Here is a 20,479-nt window from a genome sequence, read left to right as displayed (position 1 = left end):
TTCGTGCAACTTCTTAGTCTAATACCGATCCTAACCTTACTCTTATATCTACTAGTCTCAGGGTGTTTAACTAGTCTCTGCTAGGCTCAATAGATCTAGAGTATACTGGCTTATTGCGACTGCTGAAGTTCTCTTGGAGAGGTAACTAATTTCCAAGTTCTAAACTCAAATCTCTCTGTTGCTGAAATTACAAGTAATTTCCGGACTTACAAATAAGTGGGTTGTTAGTTTGATGGAATATGATTGGTTAATATTAAATATTTTATAGTGATAAGACATCTAATTTATCCAACAAAAAAATATAGTTTAGATCAGGTTCCACACATCCGGGGTTTCCAGATTTTTTAGAAATATTTTTCTTTCTGTAATTGAAGGATGGATGATGAACGTTGGTATTTGGCAAACATCATTTTTTTATCCGGTTCCTCTTGAAGAAGAACGTTCCAGGACGCTGGAATTAGGGATAGGAAATTATAATCTTGTCATTCGACAACGGCTGTGATCCCCAATGAAATCAATCCGATTTCAAAATGGTCTGCTATGTCAGAATTTTCTGTATTAGTAGAAAACTGTTTTGTATGCAGCCTCGCCTGGGAATGGCGAGAAAATCGTGTTTGGAAGGGATCCCTTGTAACTCGGATCTGTACGTATACTTAAACATTGAGGTGGTCATTGGTCTAGTTCAATGAAGTCCTTTTTTGCGAAGTCAAGTCGTACTCTAAATCCTTTGAGTCGTGATTGTGGACGGCATGTCCGTTGTGTTTAGCCATTCATTTGTTTGAGTGTGATGGGATCGTCTAGTCTTTGGATATTCGTCTTTTTTGTTGTGTATGATCTATATGCTGCATATTATAATTTACATTTTATAAACCTTTGTTTATTTGGTTTTTAGTCATGATCTTAGTTAGTTGTTTTCACAAAAGCGTTTTATTTTAGTTCGGCTATTTTGAAGAGTTACTCACCCTTGAATACCTCTTATTAAATATTGAAGTGTGGTCACAAAGCGTGGGTGTAGCGCGGTGGGTTAGGCCGGCTATAAGCATGCTCAGGACGTCCTTCTCTGGTGGGTTAGGCCAGGAGTGGAAGTATGATTTCATGCTGTTTCTTTGAAAGGTCCTGTTATGTGATAACATTTTATTGCGACTGCTGAAGTTCTCTTGGAGAGGTAACTATTTTTTGAGTTAAATTCAAATCTCTCTGGTGCTGAAATTACAAGTAATTTCAGCACTTACAAATAAGTGGGTTGTTAGTTTGATGGAATATGATTGGTTAATTTTAAATATTTTATATTGATAAGATATCTAATTTATCCAATAATAAAATGTAGTTTAGATCAGGTTCCAATTGTGGAAAAGCTATATGATATACAAATTTGAATTGTGTAATGAAATGAGTCTGCGTATTTGTTAGAAGATCAATAAGTGACCCGCAACGGAGTTTCAAGGATAAAAACTGATATAAATGGAAAAATAAGGACTATAATATTGTCATTATAACCCATTATAATCCATTATAATTGAATATTTGCAAGATTTTCAACAACTTCTGCTATATTCACGGCCTACTCGAATTCTAAACCTACTCAGTTTTAATAACGCCCGTTTAATCCTGCTACCACTCAATTTCTCCGTTCACGTTCCTCCCTTCCCCCAGTTTAATCTTTCGCCATGTTTACCCCTATCCACAATTTATCGCCTCCCCCAGTTTATCAATTTCCCCAGTTTACCCCCTCTTACGTCTATCCCGCTCCACCTTGGGTAACGGGAAGAGGAGCGGTTTAAAAGGGGCGGTGGGTAAAATTGGATTAGGGAGAGTAGATAAAGTTCATCAAAAAACGAGAAAATAAAAACTAATCAGAAAACATTGTGACCCAAAAAACTGAAAACAAGATATGTGTTTTCTAGGCTAAATCGAATCTTGTTGGTTTATCTGCAGCATGTATAAAGCCAAAAGCAACTGTTAAGTGTAATATATACTGAAATGTGCTGGAAATTGTAGAATAATCTACGAAAAAAAATGATTATAACCCTTTACGATTGTTTAAACTTGATTGACATGGATTTTTTATTTGACTTATAAAATCGGCTATAATCGATTACTTTTGAATTCATAGAGACTGACAACAAAAACTCAATATAATCGATAGTTATCCATGAAACTGCAGTACGGTTGTTTTCTCTGATTTGACTTTCTTTTGATGTTGTCTTACAATCCGCCAAGAGATTAGTTTACATGGCACAGCCGAAGACTGTCGTGCTCTGGACCGGTTATGGTCTAGAGCGTCATCAGCTGAAGGAACTATTCCCCTCAGCTGTTGACACCGTCCATTTTACCAGAAAATGAATAACCGATAATTGAAATAGAGAAAAAAAACTGGCAGCGTAGAATGTAGAAGAGAAAAAAGAATACCAGATAAGAAGCCGTTTATTAAAGGTTTGGCGAGAATGAACGCAGACAAGATAATTTAGTCCAGATACAGGAAAGCTTCTGTTAACTTTCAGGAGTAAAAGAGTTGATTTTGAAAAACTCAAGGGATTACTTTTGAAGAGTTATGGATACAGGAAGTGACTTTTGAAGAGTTTTGGATATTACTTGGCAGCGGCATATAGCAAAAAAAAACATTGTATAGCTATTTAAATTATTTAGACGTAAACGTAAGTGTCAGAAAAATCGGAGCAGTTTTGCGAGATCTGACTCAGTGAATCAGAGGCGGTTATACTTCGAAGAATAGGAGTAGTCAGAAGCGTTGAAGATCAGTAATGCGGATGTCACGAATGAGGCAGGAGTAGAAGAGTCGCTCTAAGGGATGGGGTATCAATTTGAAGCTTTAACTTAAAAAAATATATCGAGCTGGAGTTGCAGAACTAACACGGGACAAACTTGATGACCCTAGTCGATCAAGGAGGGTTATCTTAAAAGATCTTGAAGGAAAATGGTATTGCATCCTTCCTACGGAAACGCTAAGGTTGTCTTCTTGTGTAAAGTTTTTTTTTTTTTTCCACAAAAGATCGTATCTTGATCTTGATCAACTAGGGGCTACTTGCTAAAACAGAGTGTTGAAAATTTAGTCTCTTTAAACTCATTCAACTGTTCATTTTCAAGTATTATGCGAGTAGCGTGTTTCTATGCATCTGCATGAGTCTGTGTGCTGGTGGAGGATTACCTTTGTTTAATGACGTGTAAATATGAGTTGCTTTTCAATAGATATCTAAAATAATTTTATCCTACTCATTAGCGAGAATAAACTATGCCACCGGGCAACGTTTCACTACGTTGGCCAAAACAAAAACTCGCGATGCGAAATAAAAAGAGTTTAGAACATACAACAAACACACCACTTTTGCAGCCGCGGATTTTTTTACGGTTTCTTCATCGTTTCTCGTTTAAAATGGTTTTAATGAAAAGTATTTGAAATACTAAAGCGCTTACCATGTTTTTTGGCGGAACATTGTATTTGGTTATATCGAGTGGAAAATAAAAAGAAACATCCAATCGTCCAACCATTGATTGGCCAGTATTTTGGAAGACAGCTCTGTACGTGAGCTGATTTCCATCCTTGCCAAATTTGGTGTAAGGCTTCAATGAAGGTCCGTAGGCAGTTGTCTTTATCTTGCCGTCATACTGGACTGTCAGCATCAAATAGTCTATGTATTCTAATCCACCACCATCGTTAGCCCAGCTAAATCGATATGGGAAATAGAACAGACTCTCCGCGGTTGAAACTCCTGCTACAATGCTGTTTAACGATACATCGATCCAAACAACTGCGGTTGAGCTGAAAGTTTTTTCCTCGGAGAAGCGGCACACAATGAATAAATCTGAGCAAAACGAGAAAAATTTATAAAAATTTGAAAAAAAAGTTCGATAAAAAATACCCGATTGATGAGCAAGAAGACTCAAAGACTCCACCGCTAATGCGTCTCTCGGAAAAATGATTTTTTTTTTTGTTTCCCCTTATTACGAGGCCAAACTGTGTACTGGATAGGCGCTCAATTTGGAGGCTGTAGGTCACTGGAATCCAGAGACAAGTCCTTAAGATTCATCCAAAATTTTCTGTGGATTCCGCGCTCAAATACGTGTAACTTAAGATTTGACGCGGATTCCGCAACGAGCGAATATAATTAGCTGTTCAGGGTTCCGCAAATATAAGCGGATTCCGCAAATTGTAATACGGAAAAAAAACCTGTTTTATTCATTTTTATTGGATGTATCTGTGCTATGTATGCCTATTCGCCAAATATTCTAAAATATATCTCATCAGAGTTACAAACCTACCTTCTTGTCTGCAAGAAACTATTGTGTGAGGATCAGAGGACGCTCGTAAAAGTTTGATGCTAGAAATTGGAAGATAAATCTGCAATAAACCATCCAGTAAACGAATATTCTTTCCCATAAGATTATGCACTGAAAATTTCATTGACCAGATTTTCGATTCTTGTCCTAAAATAACAGTCGATCTTTTCGGCTCTGCTGCCAAACTGAGCTCCACAGACGATCCAATATAAAAATCATAATCTTTAGTAATCAATGGAGCCAAAACAGTCTTGCCTTTATAGCTTTCTCTCAGTGATATTTCATTGTTTCCTGACACATTGGTCTCTGCAATAATCGATATTTTTGCCCCAAAAAATTCAGAAATGTTACCATACAGGAAAATGGCGGTCTCAACTGTATCAATGTTTGGTCCAAATTTGCATTCAGTAATACCATCCCAAACAAAAATTTGCTCCAACGAGTTTGAAGTCTGATCTTTTGTGAACCTCACATCAACTGTGAAATTTTTTGAAAAGTTCCATTTTTTGAAAGTTGGCCGCTCCTTCCGATTAACCTGGCTAAATATAGGAACTCCACGGTTTTGCAAAACAACCTGAATCTTTCCACAAAACCTGAAGTTTTGACTTACTGGACACGAGCTGTCAACGCCATAATCAAACCTAAATCGCTTTTTTATAGCGTCATCATGAATCAAACGAATATAATTATTGGAGTAAAACACGTGCGCATTTTGAGCTCTTTTTCCAGGGTCCCCAATGACCAAATCATAGAAACCATTTCCGTCCAGGTCTACTTTTGCTTCTCCAATACTGAATCCGAATAGTTCTGACCTTGAAGGCGTCGTTGAAATTATTTCTTGAAGAATTTCTGGGTAGTCATTCTGTCGATTGGATTTTGAAAAAATATCACTAAGTGATCGGCCATCAAAGATATAGACTTTACCCCGACCGTTGTTTTCGTTACGTTCAGTCAGTGCTGTTACCAGAATATCTTCTCGGCCTGTAAAGATTTGTTGTTTCAGTCAAAAAAAATTTTTGATCTAAAAAGTAAAAAAAAAGCGTTTAAAGTTGAAGTTATGAGACAGTTTAATGCAGTTTATAAGTGACAAAACTTTACCGTCAGCATTCATATCTCCCAACGAAGCGACTTTGAATCCGAAGAGATTGTGCTCAGATGGTTTCGGCGACCACAGTGTGTAGACCAGCTTGAGTTTTTTCTTGCCGCCCTCGAACTTGTAGATTGACACAGCTCCAGAGTTGTAAGTGTCTGTGAGAATATTCTTAAAAGTAACAAAAAAGCATATTTCATACAACTTTCAACCTAAGAAAAATAGTTGTTTCAGAAATGTCATGCAAACCGAAGTCTAGAGAAATTAATGGTAATCAAAAACCCATCCAAAAACTGACAAAGCTAGTCAAACAATTTGCCCGGCAAAATGTTTCTATGAAAAGGTTGATCTTAGAAAGATGAATGGTTAGTTTTATTAAAAATTTCTGTTAGTCCTGGGTTTTTAGAAAGGGTTGGATAGTGAATCGACGTTTGAGGTCGTTAGACACTAGCTAAGTGGGTGGGGGAGAACAAAATTGTTCTTTTTGATCCAAGGAGAGGCCTTGATGATCAAGTTTTAAATTTAATTAAATAGAAAATGATTTAAGATCCAAGGATGAGCCTTGATGATCTGATTTTAAATTTAAGTGAATTTAAGTTTAAAATGATTTAAATTTGTGTAGAGAAAAGATTTAGTGTTTTTATGATATTAGTGAGCTTATGAATGCTGTTATGTTTAGGTGATGAAGCTGGAACAACAGGATGATTTATAATTACTAACCATTTATTGTCATGCTACTAATTTTTATTTTGATTTTTCAATAAATATTTTTCAAACATGTTTTGTATATTACTGCAGAATTTAGGAAAACGATCTGAGATCTCCTTATCAATCGTTATTGTATATTAATAATTTGGTTTAGCGCCTGAAATGATTTTGAAGATTGACTTCAAGATTTTATGTTTGCAAATGAAAATCTAAATTCATTGCTAGTAGTATTCTAAATACAAAAGTTTGTGTTGGCTTTTGCCGAACTATCATATAACTATATGGTAAGTTTCTACTTTGTCGTATGTCGTCTCTGGTTCGAGGTCTTCTTGCAATTCCGGGTAGTTCTCTTATCGTTCGGAATATTGGCTTTGATCTATTGAGTCGTAGAGACATTTCGATTAAATTATCGTCGTGTAACATTTTAAAAATGTTTTGTCTAAATTCTAATCTATTTTTGGTTAATTCTAAGCTATTAAGGTCTTGTTCGAGACTTATGGTCGCACCAGATGAGTTAGGACCGAAGTGTATAACTCATAGAGTAATTTCGGATAGGGTACACCGTCTGCTCGTCACGCTATCTTATTTTCGGCCGGATAGATTCGTGCAACTTCTTAGTCTAATACCAATCCTAATCTTACTCTTATACTATCTAGTCTCAGGTTGTTTAACTAGTCTCTGCTAGGCTCAATAGATCTAGGGTATACTGGTTTATTGCGGTTGCTGAAGTCTTCTTGGAGAGTCAACTAATTTCTAAGTTAAATTCAAATCTCTCTGGTGCTGAAATTACAAGTAATTTCAGCACTTACAAATAAGTGGATTGTTAGTCAGATGGATCATGATTGGTTAATATTAAATACTTTACATTGGTAAAATATCTAATTTATCCAATCATAAAATGTAGTTTAGATCAGGTTCCACCCATCCGGGTTTTGCAGAGTTTTTTAGAATAGTCTTTCTGTAATTCAAAGGATGGATGATGGACGTTGGTGTTTGGCGAACATCATATTTCTTCTGGGTTCTCTTGTTAGAGAAGTTCCAGGTTCGATCTTTGTGTCATCTCATGACAACGACTGGGTTTTCGCAACAAACTCAAATCTGATTTCAGAATGGTTGGCTATGTCAGGTTTTTCTGTTTCATTGATGAGAACTTCTTTGTGTTTTGATCTTGTCTGGGAATGGCGTGGAGATTGTGCGTGGAGGGGATGCCTGGTTACTCGGATCTGTACGTATACTTGAACATCGAGGTGGTCATTGGCCTAGTTCAATGAAGTCCTTTTCTGCGAAGTCAAGTCGTACTCTAAATCCTTTGAGTTGTGATTGTGGGCGGCATATTGATTGTGGTTGGCCATTCTTTTTCGAGTGTAGTGGGTTCATTTTGTCTTTGGATGTTCGTCTTTGGTGTTGTATGCTGATCTATATATTGCATAATATAATTTACATTTTATAAAACTTTTATTAGTTTAATGTTTTTTAATTATGATTTTGGTTAGTTGTTTTCACAAAAGCTTTTTGTTTTAGTTCAGTTATTTTGAAGAGTTACTCACCCTTGAGTAGCTCTTATTAAAAGTAGGAGTGTGTGTCACAAAGCGTGGATGTAGCGCGGTGGGTTAGGCCGGCTATAGAGCATGCTCAGGACGTCCTCTTCTGGTGGGTTAGGCCAGGAGTGGGAGTATGATTGCATGCGGTTTTTGTGAGAGGTCCTGTTATGTGACAACGTTTTATGTTGGGTTTGTTGTGGTTTTTCTTATGTTTTGTTGGTTGTGTCCTTTTTTCAAAAATCAAATTGTTTGTGGTATGGGTTTGTCTATCGACTTTTTTGTGTTTTGTTATTTCTTTCTTAGACTTTATAATAGTCTTCAAAAGAATAAATTATCCAGTTTTAAACTGGGTTAATCCGGTTTGGGTACCGTTGGTTTCCTTTTCTTAGTCATGATGTTATGCTATGTGTTGTGGTGTTTAGTAAGCTGCATTGGTTAGTTTTGTTTAGTATATAATTCCTTTCCAACCGGGTTAAAGGAAAGTTTGAAACTTGTTATCGTGTGTTAGAGTTGTTGAGTGTACGATTTCTTCATTTATGAAGTGTGATGGTGTCTGGATATCTTGTTGAGTGAGATTTCTAGTTCCATTGAGGTTTTCATTGTGTATGACTGTGGAGTTTAAACTATTATTTTGCATATCAGGTAAAAATGTATTATAGTTTAATGGTGTTGCATCAATGGTTAATGGTATTACTCTTACATAATCTCTTACATAAGATATTGTACTTATTGCTTGACTTGAGATTGATTGTGGGAAGTTTATGAATGCGGGATGAGACCATTCGGGGTCCCAAACATAGTCTGATTGTTCTGTGATGGCAGTATCATCGTTTGAGTTTTGGGGTCTAAAATTTTTTCTTGCTTGTGAAATTAAATCAATATTATGTGTGAAATAATCTATTATGAACCATGCCAAAATTTTTTGTAAGTCGTGTTTTGTATGTTGTGAAACTTCATCTTTCGTGAAATTTTCTTTAATTATATTTAGAAAACTAGAGAGTAGTGTGATTTCATGTCGTACTCTTATATGTTTAGATGTTTCTGTCGGTGAAACATTTGTGATTGGGATTTCGTTTTCTAATATCGAGATATAACTATATACTATTGCAAAAACTTCATTGGTGAATATGGAGTTTGCTCTTTGTGAGTTATGATATTGTATGCTTTTTATATATTCTGAGAATACTTTTGAGAATTCTAAATCAAGGTCGTCTGTTTGAATTACATATTTGCTGTGATTCTGGTTTGGTGAGTTGAATTCTATGGAGTAGATTCCGTATTGTTGTGTTAAGTTACATATATCTTTCAAATAGTGATCGATAATTTGTCTTTTGATTTTTACATCTGGGAACTCTGTTTTACATGGACTGATTCCGGGTTCAAACAAATTTAAGAGTAAATTTTTGCAAAATATATGCTGTCCTCTATCAGTGGTTGCATCTACGATAAAGGGGAAGATATCATCATCATCTGGACTTTCTTCACCTGGGGTGTGTGTTGAGCTCATTTTTTCGTTTGATGACTGTTAATATGTAATTATCAATGTGTCTAATTGGTTGATTCCAATTGTATAAATGTACTGGTTTGTGTTTATATTGCTTTTTTATTCTTCTTTTTCCTCTTTTTGATGAATTTGAAGTTGTTTCGGAGTCGGAAAAATATAATTGATCGTGAATGGGGCAATTTTTATCTATAGATTCTTTTAATTTATAAAGTTCGTCTAAACTGCTGGTTTCTGATTCTGAAAATGCGTTGCGGTTTTTGGAAAATCTTTTTCGTGTAATTTGTCTTTGTTTGGTTATTATTTTTCTTTTTAGTGTTTGTCGTTTTGTTCTGATATATCCAACTGTTTGTGTGTGTGGTGTGATTACAAGATCGTATTTTTTGTTATCTATTTCACAATTGTGTAAAACGATTGTTTGTTTATTTCCTAGGTTTTTAAATGACATAAGGTTTAGGATGACGGATGCAAAAGGTTGTTAAATGATTTCTATTACTTAGACTGTTAGTCCTTACAATTTTTTGGTTAGCCTAACCTGGGTCTATTTGTTCAGGGTTGGGGAGAAAAGTATATCGATTCCGAAGAATGATTTTATACTTTCTCGTGGCTGGTATAAGCTAAGGTGTTAACTTACTTAATCTTACTTAAGGGTAGTGATTGTGTTCAGGGTTGGAGAATAGTAAATCGATCCACAAGGTTCAGGTATAATTAGAACGCGAGTAGTTCGTTAGATACTATTTTAAACTTACTAAGTCTAAGATCTATCCTGGGTCTGGTAAGAGGAGGGTTCAAGTGAAGGATGAATAACCGAAGTTCTTCACTGTTTAGCCTAATTTGAATGGTTAGTTTTATTAAAAATTTCTGTTAGTCCTGGGTTTTTAGAAAGGGTTGGATAGTGAATCGACGTTTGAGGTCGTTAGACACTAGCTAAGTGGGTGGGGGAGAACAAAATTGTTCTTTTTGATCCAAGGAGAGGCCTTGATGATCAAGTTTTAAATTTAATTAAATAGAAAATGATTTAAGATCCAAGGATGAGCCTTGATGATCTGATTTTAAATTTAAGTGAATTTAGTTTAAAATGATTTAAATTTGTGTAGAGAAAAGATTTAGTGTTTTTATGATATTAGTGAGCTTATGAATGCTGTTATGTTTAGGTGATGAAGCTGGAACAACAGGATGATTTATAATTACTAACCATTTATTGTCATGCTACTAATTTTTATTTTGATTTTTCAATAAATATTTTTCAAACATGTTTTGTATATTACTGCAGAATTTAGGAAAACGATCTGAGATCTCCTTATCAATCGTTATTGTATATTAATAATTTGGTTTAGCGCCTGAAATGTTTTGAAGATTGACTTCAAGATTTTATGTTTGCAAATGAAAATCTAAATTCATTGCTAGTAGTATTCTAAATACAAAAGTTTGTGTTGGCTTTTGCCGAACTATCATATAACTATATGGTAAGTTTCTACTTTGTCGTATGTCGTCTCTGGTTCGAGGTCTTCTTGCAATTCCGGGTAGTTCTCTTATCGTTCGGAATATTGGCTTTGATCTATTGAGTCCTAGAGACATTTCGATTAAATTATCGTCGTGTAACATTTTAAAAATGTTTTGTCTAAATTCTAATCTATTTTTGGTTAATTCTAAGCTATTAAGGTCTTGTTCGAGACTAATGGTCGCACCAGATGAGTTAGGACCGAAGTGTATAACTCATAGAGTAATTTCGGATAGGGTACACCGTCTGCTCGTCACGCTATCTTATTTTCGGCCGGATAGATTCGTGCAACTTCTTAGTCTAATACCAATCCTAATCTTACTCTTATACTATCTAGTCTCAGGTTGTTTAACTAGTCTCTGCTAGGCTCAATAGATCTAGGGTATACTGGTTTATTGCGGTTGCTGAAGTCTTCTTGGAGAGTCAACTAATTTCTAAGTTAAATTCAAATCTCTCTGGTGCTGAAATTACAAGTAATTTCAGCACTTACAAATAAGTGGATTGTTAGTCAGATGGATCATGATTGGTTAATATTAAATACTTTACATTGGTAAAATATCTAATTTATCCAATCATAAAATGTAGTTTAGATCAGGTTCCAATAAGCCAATCAAGGGTATCTGAACTGCCCATTTTGACATCATTTAATTTTCATAGTATACATTGAGTTTCGGAATTTAGGGAAAATTGATTGCCATACGATTTCAATTTAAGCAAAATGTACGATAGTTTCTTATGAAAATTTTTTTTATGTGATGGACGATAAAACACATTCTCATGAATTTACGAAGAACATAAGCTAACTCAGCTAACAAAAAAAAATCAAAAATTTTTTTAAAAAATTGAATAAACATTACACGGAAATTGCGATTTGTTCGGAACTTCATTTATGTTTTGGCTTCCACCTTTTTGTAATCCCTATAATAAAACAGTGGAATGTAAATCACTGACTGCTACCAATCAGAATTGATAACTACACTCTAATTTACTTTTACAAACTGATCTGCTCAACTAATCAGGCATTTTAGAGTATACAGGGGCCAACTAAAGGCTATATTTCTAATTCTTTTTTTTCCGGTATTCGATGAATCCTGGACTAGAGTTAATGAACCTAAGACACTGACAGTTTAAAAAAATCTCCCATTTCTCCGTCTTGATAGAGAAGCGCTTGACGCAAAAGATCTCAAAGTAAGACTTGAAGTTTTCAGGTCTCAACGCATCCTACACAAACAAAATTCTTTTAGAAAAAAATGAATTGAAGTACAAAGTTTGATGAAAAGTTTTCGCATTTAATTCGGTTGAGATATCCTTGATCTTTACAAACTAACTCTAACTAAAAATACTAAAAGTAAGTAAAGTAAATTAATGAGATGCTTAGTTACAATAATAAAACACTTGGTTATGAACTGGTACGAATAAATACAGATTGGATCAACTGTAATCTTTCAACAGTAGATAAGTTATGTAGAAACACACATTACTTAGCTTTAGCACCAAGAGTGTTGACGGGTTGTTGAAGGTTGAAGTTTTGTTAATTAATTAATATCTATGTCGTCGCTATATCTTAGACTAACCTTGACTGACAAAATACTGCAGTATCATGCAGTATCACATTCCCCCACCAAAGAAAATTTTTATTGAAATTGAAAATTTAATGTTTCAATGTCTAGATTAGTTCATTTGTTTTTTTTTTGGTTTCAGTTTTGGTTTCAAAAAAGGCTCTCGTGGTTTTCTGGTACTTATTTTTCTCCCAGTCATTGTTTGTTCTTCATCTGATGATGGAAAACTACCCATCGAAATCGAAACCGCTCGTGATGCTGTATACAGCTCCTCTGACGGCGGGATAACTGGATTCTTCGCAGCGCTTGTTCCTTCCTCCTCAACTATTTTTACCGCATGACGTAGAGGGCTGCCGAGAAATCTAGTTTGTCTCTTTGTCCTGCCTGAGCTTCTCGAACAATTTTATATGTTCAATTTGATCTCTTCCGTCTTTTGTGGTAAAATCGTGGGCTCCGTTACTGTTTCCTTCCGCTTACTCTGACTCTCCTTTGGCGGTGATATGTCTGGCTGGTCTGGTACCCTCGGCTCTTCAGCTTGAGTTGTCTTCGAACTGGCTGAAATACTTGCCATTTTTGCTGGATTTCCTTTAAGTGGCACTATCGCTGCAGGTACTGGAGTCATTTTCACCGGTGATTCTGCTAATTCCCCCGAGCTTTCGGATGATATTGTGAGGTCCACTGTTCGCTTCCTTGGAGGCAATAAAGATGATCAGGCTGGTTCCAAATTCTCTCTTCCTGTGGGTTTTCTTGACCAACTAGAGCTTGCGGCCAAATTTGGTTGCCTTTTAATTTGGGACGCACTGGTAAGTAGAGGTTGCCCATCTGATGAATTGGACTCTGATGAAGCCAGTCGCTGGCTGCCTTAGCCAGAGTTTCTAGTGTCCTCAATCCTTCCGGCTCGGGTGATCTAAGTCTGAATTTTGGTCATAAGCTTCTGCTCGTTTCTCCTTTATGCACTGCTTTGAGTCTTGTCCTTGAATCCGATGTTTCTCTCATCTGCTCCAGTGTCAACAAATTCCTTTCTAAGTTGTCACGATCTAAATTGTGTAAACGTTTATCACTTAAAAGTGAAAAACAGGTATTTGGCTTCCCTCCAAAGTGAAGTTCAAAAGGTGACTTTTTCAATAAAGCGTGTTTGACGACTCGAATGTCTCCAATAATCAATTTAACCGCGGACTGAATATCCGTGAAATTGGGATCCAGTTGCATTGTTCCCAATTTCCTCTTAATTGTTTGGATACACCTTTCAACTAGTCCACAACCGCGGTGGTCTCCTACGGGGCAAAACATTTGTTTGATTCCATTTTCCTTACAAAATTGTGACATTATTTTATTTTGTTTTTAAATCCTGAATATTGGTCCGTTCGTATTAATTTAGGTAATTTTCTCTCCCTCGTTGTTTTTGTGATTGACGCAGACGGATATTTTGAATATCTATCAATCGCCACTAAGATATATAACTTTTTCTCTTTACTATCTAATAATGGGCCGGCTAAGTCCATTTGCAACTCGTCATTTGTTGCGGCTAATTCTAGTAGCGGTTTAGATGAATTAAATGGTTTTGATATTTTGATGCTCTAACCATACTCTGAGCATTTTCTGCAGTTCTGACAGAGTTCGATAATCTCGCGGTGCATTCGTGGCCGCCAAATGTAAACTGCAGCATCTATCATCGCTTCTTGTACTGGGTGCGTTCTATGTAGACGATTGAGTACCGCTTTCCTTAGGCAAAGTGGAATCGCCACTCGATTATATATTATGACGCAATCATTAATGAAAATTGCGATATAGTTCCATAGCCGAATGAATCCCTCTTTGTCTTTTGCAGAATACATTTCCTCAATGGTCCTAATTGCGAGTACTCCGACGTTAGCCCGGCCAGTAGTGTGTCCGACAGTCCTGTTGTGAAGGACCTTCTGTCATCTGACACAATCGGTGTGGTCCTAGAGCCTCTGCTGTTCAATTTGTTCACCATTATGCTTACTCTTGCTGCCTTCGTGGATCTCTTCAGTCTGAAATTTGCCAGCATTTTTGCGTTATTTTGTCTCAGATTCGACACTGAAGTTTGTCTCAATTTCTTCCGCCTAAACTGCTGGCTCCCTCCATCCGATCGGCGCCGTTTCAGCCTATTCCGATCTGCCTCCGTTACGGTCTGCTTGTCCGCCTGGACCCTTAGTGATGGCAAGTTAAATTTGCTATTAGAAATCTGAAAAGTTTAGTTATTTTTCAATTTGGCCGGGATTAGTTCTAGTATTAGAGGAATTAGGGAAGCTTTATGTTGAGTTACGGTCGGAGACAATGAATTTTTGCCAAATTCTATGTTTATACGAATACTGCTGTCTGATTGGTTTATCTTGGATACGGCGCCTTCTTGTGGTTCAATGTCATATGGGCTGATATTTCTTTCCGCAGATTTGCTCAATTCTAATTGGTTAATATCCCATTCGTATTTTTTGCGGCCTTCGAGTGAAATTACGCAAATCCCGCAGCTCGATTCAGATTGGTCGGAAGGACTTTGGAATTTCTTTCCGTCCCCGAATACAAATTTGCATACTCTGCTGTTTGAATATGATTGGTTCATTCTTCTGATACATGTAGCGATGCCCTGTATTGAATGAAAACGAATAATGTTTAACATTTTTGGCCTATCCAGATTAAATAACTTCAATTGAGGTAGATCTGGTTTGTTTCTAACTAAGTTGGATTTATGATTGGATTTTAAGGGATGATGCGATTTGTCTGATATGTTTAAGCAACATTCCGGTATGACATCTGGATAAGTGTGATTTTCCTCGACCCTGTTCTGGATGTATTTGCAAGCATTGTCAAAATGTTGGATCAATTTTGGATCGATTTGAACGATTTGATCACAAATTGTTCATCGTACTTGGTTTGTGGTGGGGCTGGAAGTTTTGGGTTCCTCGACAAGTAATCTGCTATACCTATGTTTATTCCTGAAATGTGTAAAATTGAGAATTCAAAAGGTAATAACCGGTCCGCCCACCTAGTTAAGCGTGATTGATTTGTCCGGTTACCTCTATTTTCCTTGAGTGCAGAAACTAGTGCTTTGTGATCAGTTAGAGTATAATAATGGTTCCCCAATAAATAGTTTTTAAAGTACTCGCACGACCAAACCACTGCTAGTAGCTCTAGTTCATTAGATGAATACTTCTGTTCTGCTTGATTTAGAAATCTGGTTGTAAAAGCAATTGGGGCCCAAATTCTTGGTTCAACCTCCTGTTCTAAAGCAGCACCCAATCTTTTGTGGCTTGCATCACACTTAATTCTCGACTTTTTCGTTGCATCGTAATGAAACATTTTTGTAATATCTCCGATTGCTTTTAATAATTCCTTGAACGCAAATTCTTGTACATCTGTTCAGACAAATGACTGCTTATTCCAACTTCGAGTGAGGGTCTCAGAGGTTTAAATTTTAATTGCAGGTTTAGAATAAATTTTGATAAATGGCTTAAGACTCCCATAAATGATCTGAGTTGTTTCAGAGTTTTCGGCGGCGCTAAATTCAAGACTGACTCTATTTTCGAGTGTTTAGGTCGGATTCCCTCTGAATCTTTTTCAAAACCTAGCCACGCTAAACTCTTTTTCGAAGATTCGAACTTGCTTCCCTTTAGCGCGAATCCTTTATCATCGAGTCTTTCTAAGACACTTTCTACTGTTTTGTTATGATCTAAAATCGAGCTTTTTGACACAATCAGAATGTCGTCTAAAAAAAAGGAATCATCCTGATAATCCTTGAAACGTGTTATCTATCGCCTTCTGAAATTCTTTGGGCATGTCTGTCAGTCCGTGAAATCCCGTTTTGAATCTCTAGGTGCCAGTGAACTCGCCACAAACAGTACTGAAGTTTCAGTATTTGCTAACTGAGTCGTCCAAGGCTAACTGGCTGAAGGCGTACTTCAGATCTAATGATGTAAACCACACTTCACCTGGGTCCTTTGATGTGATACTCTGGGGAGCTGAGTCTAGTAACTCCAGTAGATTCGGCATTTAGAATTTGTTTTGAAATTTTGTGCATTCATAAGTTTAGCGTCCATCGCAGATGGGTTCGCAGATGGGTTTTGTTTCAGAAGGGTTTTAGCTGTTGCATAGCCTTTTTATTGTAATAATGCTGATTTAAGAGTTTCGTCAATATTTTCGCCTGGCCTGATACATAGCTGCTGTTGTATGTTCCGCCTCCTTTTTTGCCGTGACTACTACTGGTGCTACAAACTGGTCTGATGTACATTTGTCAAGTTTGGGACTATACGGCACTTTTTTTGGATAGGTACTAACGGTGACTTAAGAAGAGTAAAAACTTTATGGTTTTTTAGACCTTCCGAGTCGGTTGAAATTTTTTTTGTATTTCTCCATGAGTTTGGTTTTCCAGAATTGTGACTCTTCAGTTTCTTCGTTTTTTCTGTGGTTTTGATTTCTTTCTTTTGAGAACATGTTATTTTTACTTGCGTGGTTATTATGCGTATCGTAGGATGTATGTCCAGGCCTAGTAAGCATCTTGTTCGGTTCTCTGAAACTCAAAAATTGTGCGTTTTCAGCCACCCATCCGTTAGAATATATATCTATGATCAGTGTGCCATAAATTTTGATTGCGTGGTGATTGTAGTCGACGTACTTTGTCTTAATTGGATATTCATCTAATGATAGTACTCTCGCTGATTTGTCTTTCTTCAATAGTAAATCCGCTGTTCGTTTGTTAATGAATGATGCCGCGCTTCCGGTGTCAACTGTGGCACTAAAAATTGATCCCGCTGTCCTGAGGGTTAGTCTTAAGCATTTCGTTTGGCCCGCTGCTGCATTTGTGACTTCCAGATTTTTAACAGATTCAGCCTGGTGGTTTTCTTCTTTTATTCTTAGGACTGGGTACTCTGACTCACTATCCGAGTCTATTTTTCAATGTTTCAATTTTTTTCTTGATCTGATTCTACATTCCCGACTTTGTATTCTGATGAGTTGCAGCATTTCGCAAAATGACCCTTCTTTCCGCAGCTGTTACAAGTTGCCCCCTTGCTGCACATTTTCCCTATGCTCTGGGGAGAGTTTGTTTCCACAAAAGTAACAAAGTTTCACTGTATTCATTGATTTGTTACCTGAGTTGGGTCCTGATTTCCGGTTTCTTCTCTTGTCTTGTTGTTCTAATAGTCCAATTTTGTACACATTCCGTGGTTGAATAGACATGGTAGAATCTTGCTTAATTCTGAACGGGTTCGCAGATGGGTTTTGTTTCAGAAGGGTTTTAGCTGTTGCATAGCCTTTTTATTGTAATAATGCTGATTTAAGAGTTTCGTCAATATTTTCGCCTGGCCTGATACATAGCTGCTGTTGTATGTCCACAAATCTCATTTTGGCTATGAAAATGTCTCTGATTACTTCCTTTTTGGCGTCTTATGCCCATCCGCATTTTGCTGCCTGTCCCGAGATAGAAAGCTTCTAAACCTTCTTTTCTGCCTTGGTTTGCGTTTTATAAGTGCATTCTTTCTACGATGTAATTCTTATCTCGTTTGAATAGACGCTCGCATGCGGCGTAAAAATCTTTAAAGTTTACATTGTTTACGTGGGCATTTTGTTGCAGAAATCTTTTCTTACCCTCGTTGCCTAGTGCGAAGAATAATCTGGACTTGATGCGACTTTCCGCCTCGTGGTAATACACTGTTGGATTAATCTTCGTGCCCTTTTTCCTTCTCTCGTCATTTGCTTTTTGTACCTTCCTGGTGGCGGCATTATCTCTCGCTCGTCTGTTTGTTTCCGCATCTTCGCCTGACGCTGGTAATTCTGGTTTCGGCGACGGGTCATCGTGTACCGGTCCAGGTGGTGAAAGTAAGTCGTTTGGATTACCTTTTTCGCGTAGAGAAATTGCGAGGAAAAATGGGCCTATCCATGCATCCAATGGGTACGTTGGCTCCGACGATGGTTTTGCTCAAAATGGTGTACTACAACTAAATCTGTTCGCTCATCCGAATTATGGACTACTGGCTGCACCATGAGGTATCCGTGATCTTTACTAACGAACTCTAACTAAAAATACTAAAAGTAAGTAAAGTAAATTAATGAGATGCTTAGTTACAATAATAAAACAATTGGTTATGAACTGGTACGAATAAATACAGATTGGATCAACTGTAATCTTTCAACAGTAGATAAATTAAGTAGACACACACATTACTTAGCTTCAGCACCAAGAGTGTTGACAGGTTGTTGAAGGTTGAAGTTAAATTAATTAATTAATATATATGTCGTCGCTATATCTTAGACTGACCTTGACTGACAAAATACTGCGGTATCATTGATTTATTTTCTAGCTTCACAAGTCTCCAGGCAGAGGCATAGATTAATCTTTTTTTTATTACAAAACTATCGAAAGTTATTAATTCTTGCAAGAGAAAAAATTGATTCATTCTGAGTTTCTTTTGACATGTGGGTTTTTTTACTGAATACAGAAATGAGATGAATTGATCGAAATGAAGTTTTCAGCTCAAAATTTAAGCGTTTGATTTGGTATTGGCTAGAAATGAGCTTGATTGATTCAAAGTTAGGCTAGTAACTAAAAAAACGTAAAAATTTTGTTATTTGAAATTATTGAAAGATTTTAGTTTCATTTCCGTATTAATAAATATTCGCAGTTATTCAAAAAATTGTATTGAAACTGTTTGTTCTATTGTTTGTCTACAGAAATTTTTTCGAATTCTAGGGACTTTAATTGATTTAATGTTACCTGTATTGTAATTTTTTTCGTTTGATTATCTGACGACTTTGAATACTTTTTTAGATAGTTTTTTTGAGTGAGCCGTTTTGGTTTTGTAAATTTTTGTTTTTTATTTCAATTCAAATGATGGTCTTTTGAGATCTGAATGGCAGTGATCAAAAACTATCAGAGGTTCAGATCACTCAAATCCAAATATTCACTTCCTTTGAAGCATAAACGAATATTTGGTTTTAAGTGATCTGAAACTTTGATAGTTTTTGTTCACTACCTAGTACTGCATCAAAAAAAGTAACAATAAAGACAAAACAAAGAAAAAAAGACTGCTCGTTTCATGGCGAAGCCCTGAATATTCTGACTGCTTTTTAGGGTTTATGGAGCAATAACCTTAAGAAAAGTTAAAAGTAGTATAATAAAAAGAAACATTTTTTGCCAAATTTGAAAGTTTTTAATGAAAATCATCACCCCATACGCCATATTAAGTACAAAGGGATAAATTTCGCTCATTGTAACAAATCAATTATGGCAAATAAGCTTCTTTCAACCAATTTTGAACGATTTATAAGACGGATTAAATTTCCGCTTACACGTTATTAGCGCGAAATTTATCAGCAATACCTTTCGAATGATGTAAAACAATTCCGTCAAAAATGGCTAGTTAAAAAGTCGATATTTGTTTGAAGAAATAAAAACCCACCCCGAGCACAAATATTCCTTTACTTTCGTATCGAAAGTCGGAACAATTACGTATTTCTCTTTCGATTTTATAAGAGCAAAATCAAACTGCTGCTTTTCATACCTTTTCCATTTTGTAATCAATTTTAAGAGACTACACTAATGGATGAAACTAAGCGCAAAATTCAAGATACTACTTTCTAAAATGCCTGTTTTCCATGTTCATCTTGGACAACATTTACTTCGAAATTCAGTAAAAATTTTACATTGACTGAGAGCAAGTTATCAGAGCTACCCTCTATGAAACTATCATTGTTTAGTTTCAAAAGCTTACCAATGTAATGGGGTCTGGAAATGCCAGTTTTCTTCATCTGACCTAAGTTTTTTCACAAATTTAAGAAACCGCCGAGTTTAGTACTTTTTTCACAACTGATAATTTCGATTTTCTTTATGAGAATGCTTCACGTCGCATAAACAACTGTTTTATTCCGCTTATCCAATAGAGATATCTAGGTACTCCTTGCAAAAAAAACATGAAGTTGTAATGAATTGATCAATAAACAGTCACAATCGATAACTAATCTTTAAAAATTTTCTGGAAATTGAACTAAATAACTCATCAGATTTTCAAGAATACATTTCACATAGTTCGAAATGATCTTTTCCTCGCCCCCTTTTTAGCAATATTTTACAGCTAATTCTGTGAGTAGATTTTCTGCAATCAAGGAAATAAGACTGGGGTTAATAATGACAGTTAGAATAAAAAGTTGTCCAAGCTTATTCAAAAGTAAAGAGTTGCACGAACCTATCAATAAATTAGAATGAGTCTCAAAACACCTCAGACATCGAACTTATAGGTCTCACCAGGGGCGGATCTAGGATTTTCTCGAGGGGGG

At 36.2% G+C, this 20,479-nt stretch overlaps 1 protein-coding gene and 1 pseudogene across 1 annotated transcript in view; one reads left to right on the top strand and one right to left on the bottom strand.

Moving 5' to 3' along the window:
• Window positions 1-3,183, top strand: part of LOC134845216 (putative uncharacterized protein DDB_G0286901) — an 11,855-nt pseudogene extending 8,672 nt beyond the window's left edge.
• The window catches only part of LOC134844626 (uridine-cytidine kinase-like 1), a 345,869-nt gene that overhangs the window by 98,112 nt on the left and 227,278 nt on the right, over window positions 1-20,479 (bottom strand). The gene's annotated exons all lie outside the window — the stretch shown is intronic.

The sequence above is a fragment of the Symsagittifera roscoffensis genome, chromosome 4, assembly GCF_963678635.1.
Source record: "Symsagittifera roscoffensis chromosome 4, txSymRosc1.1, whole genome shotgun sequence".
Taxonomy (NCBI): Eukaryota; Metazoa; Xenacoelomorpha; order Acoela; family Convolutidae; genus Symsagittifera; species Symsagittifera roscoffensis.
This window is presented reverse-complemented; position numbering and strand designations above follow the sequence as displayed.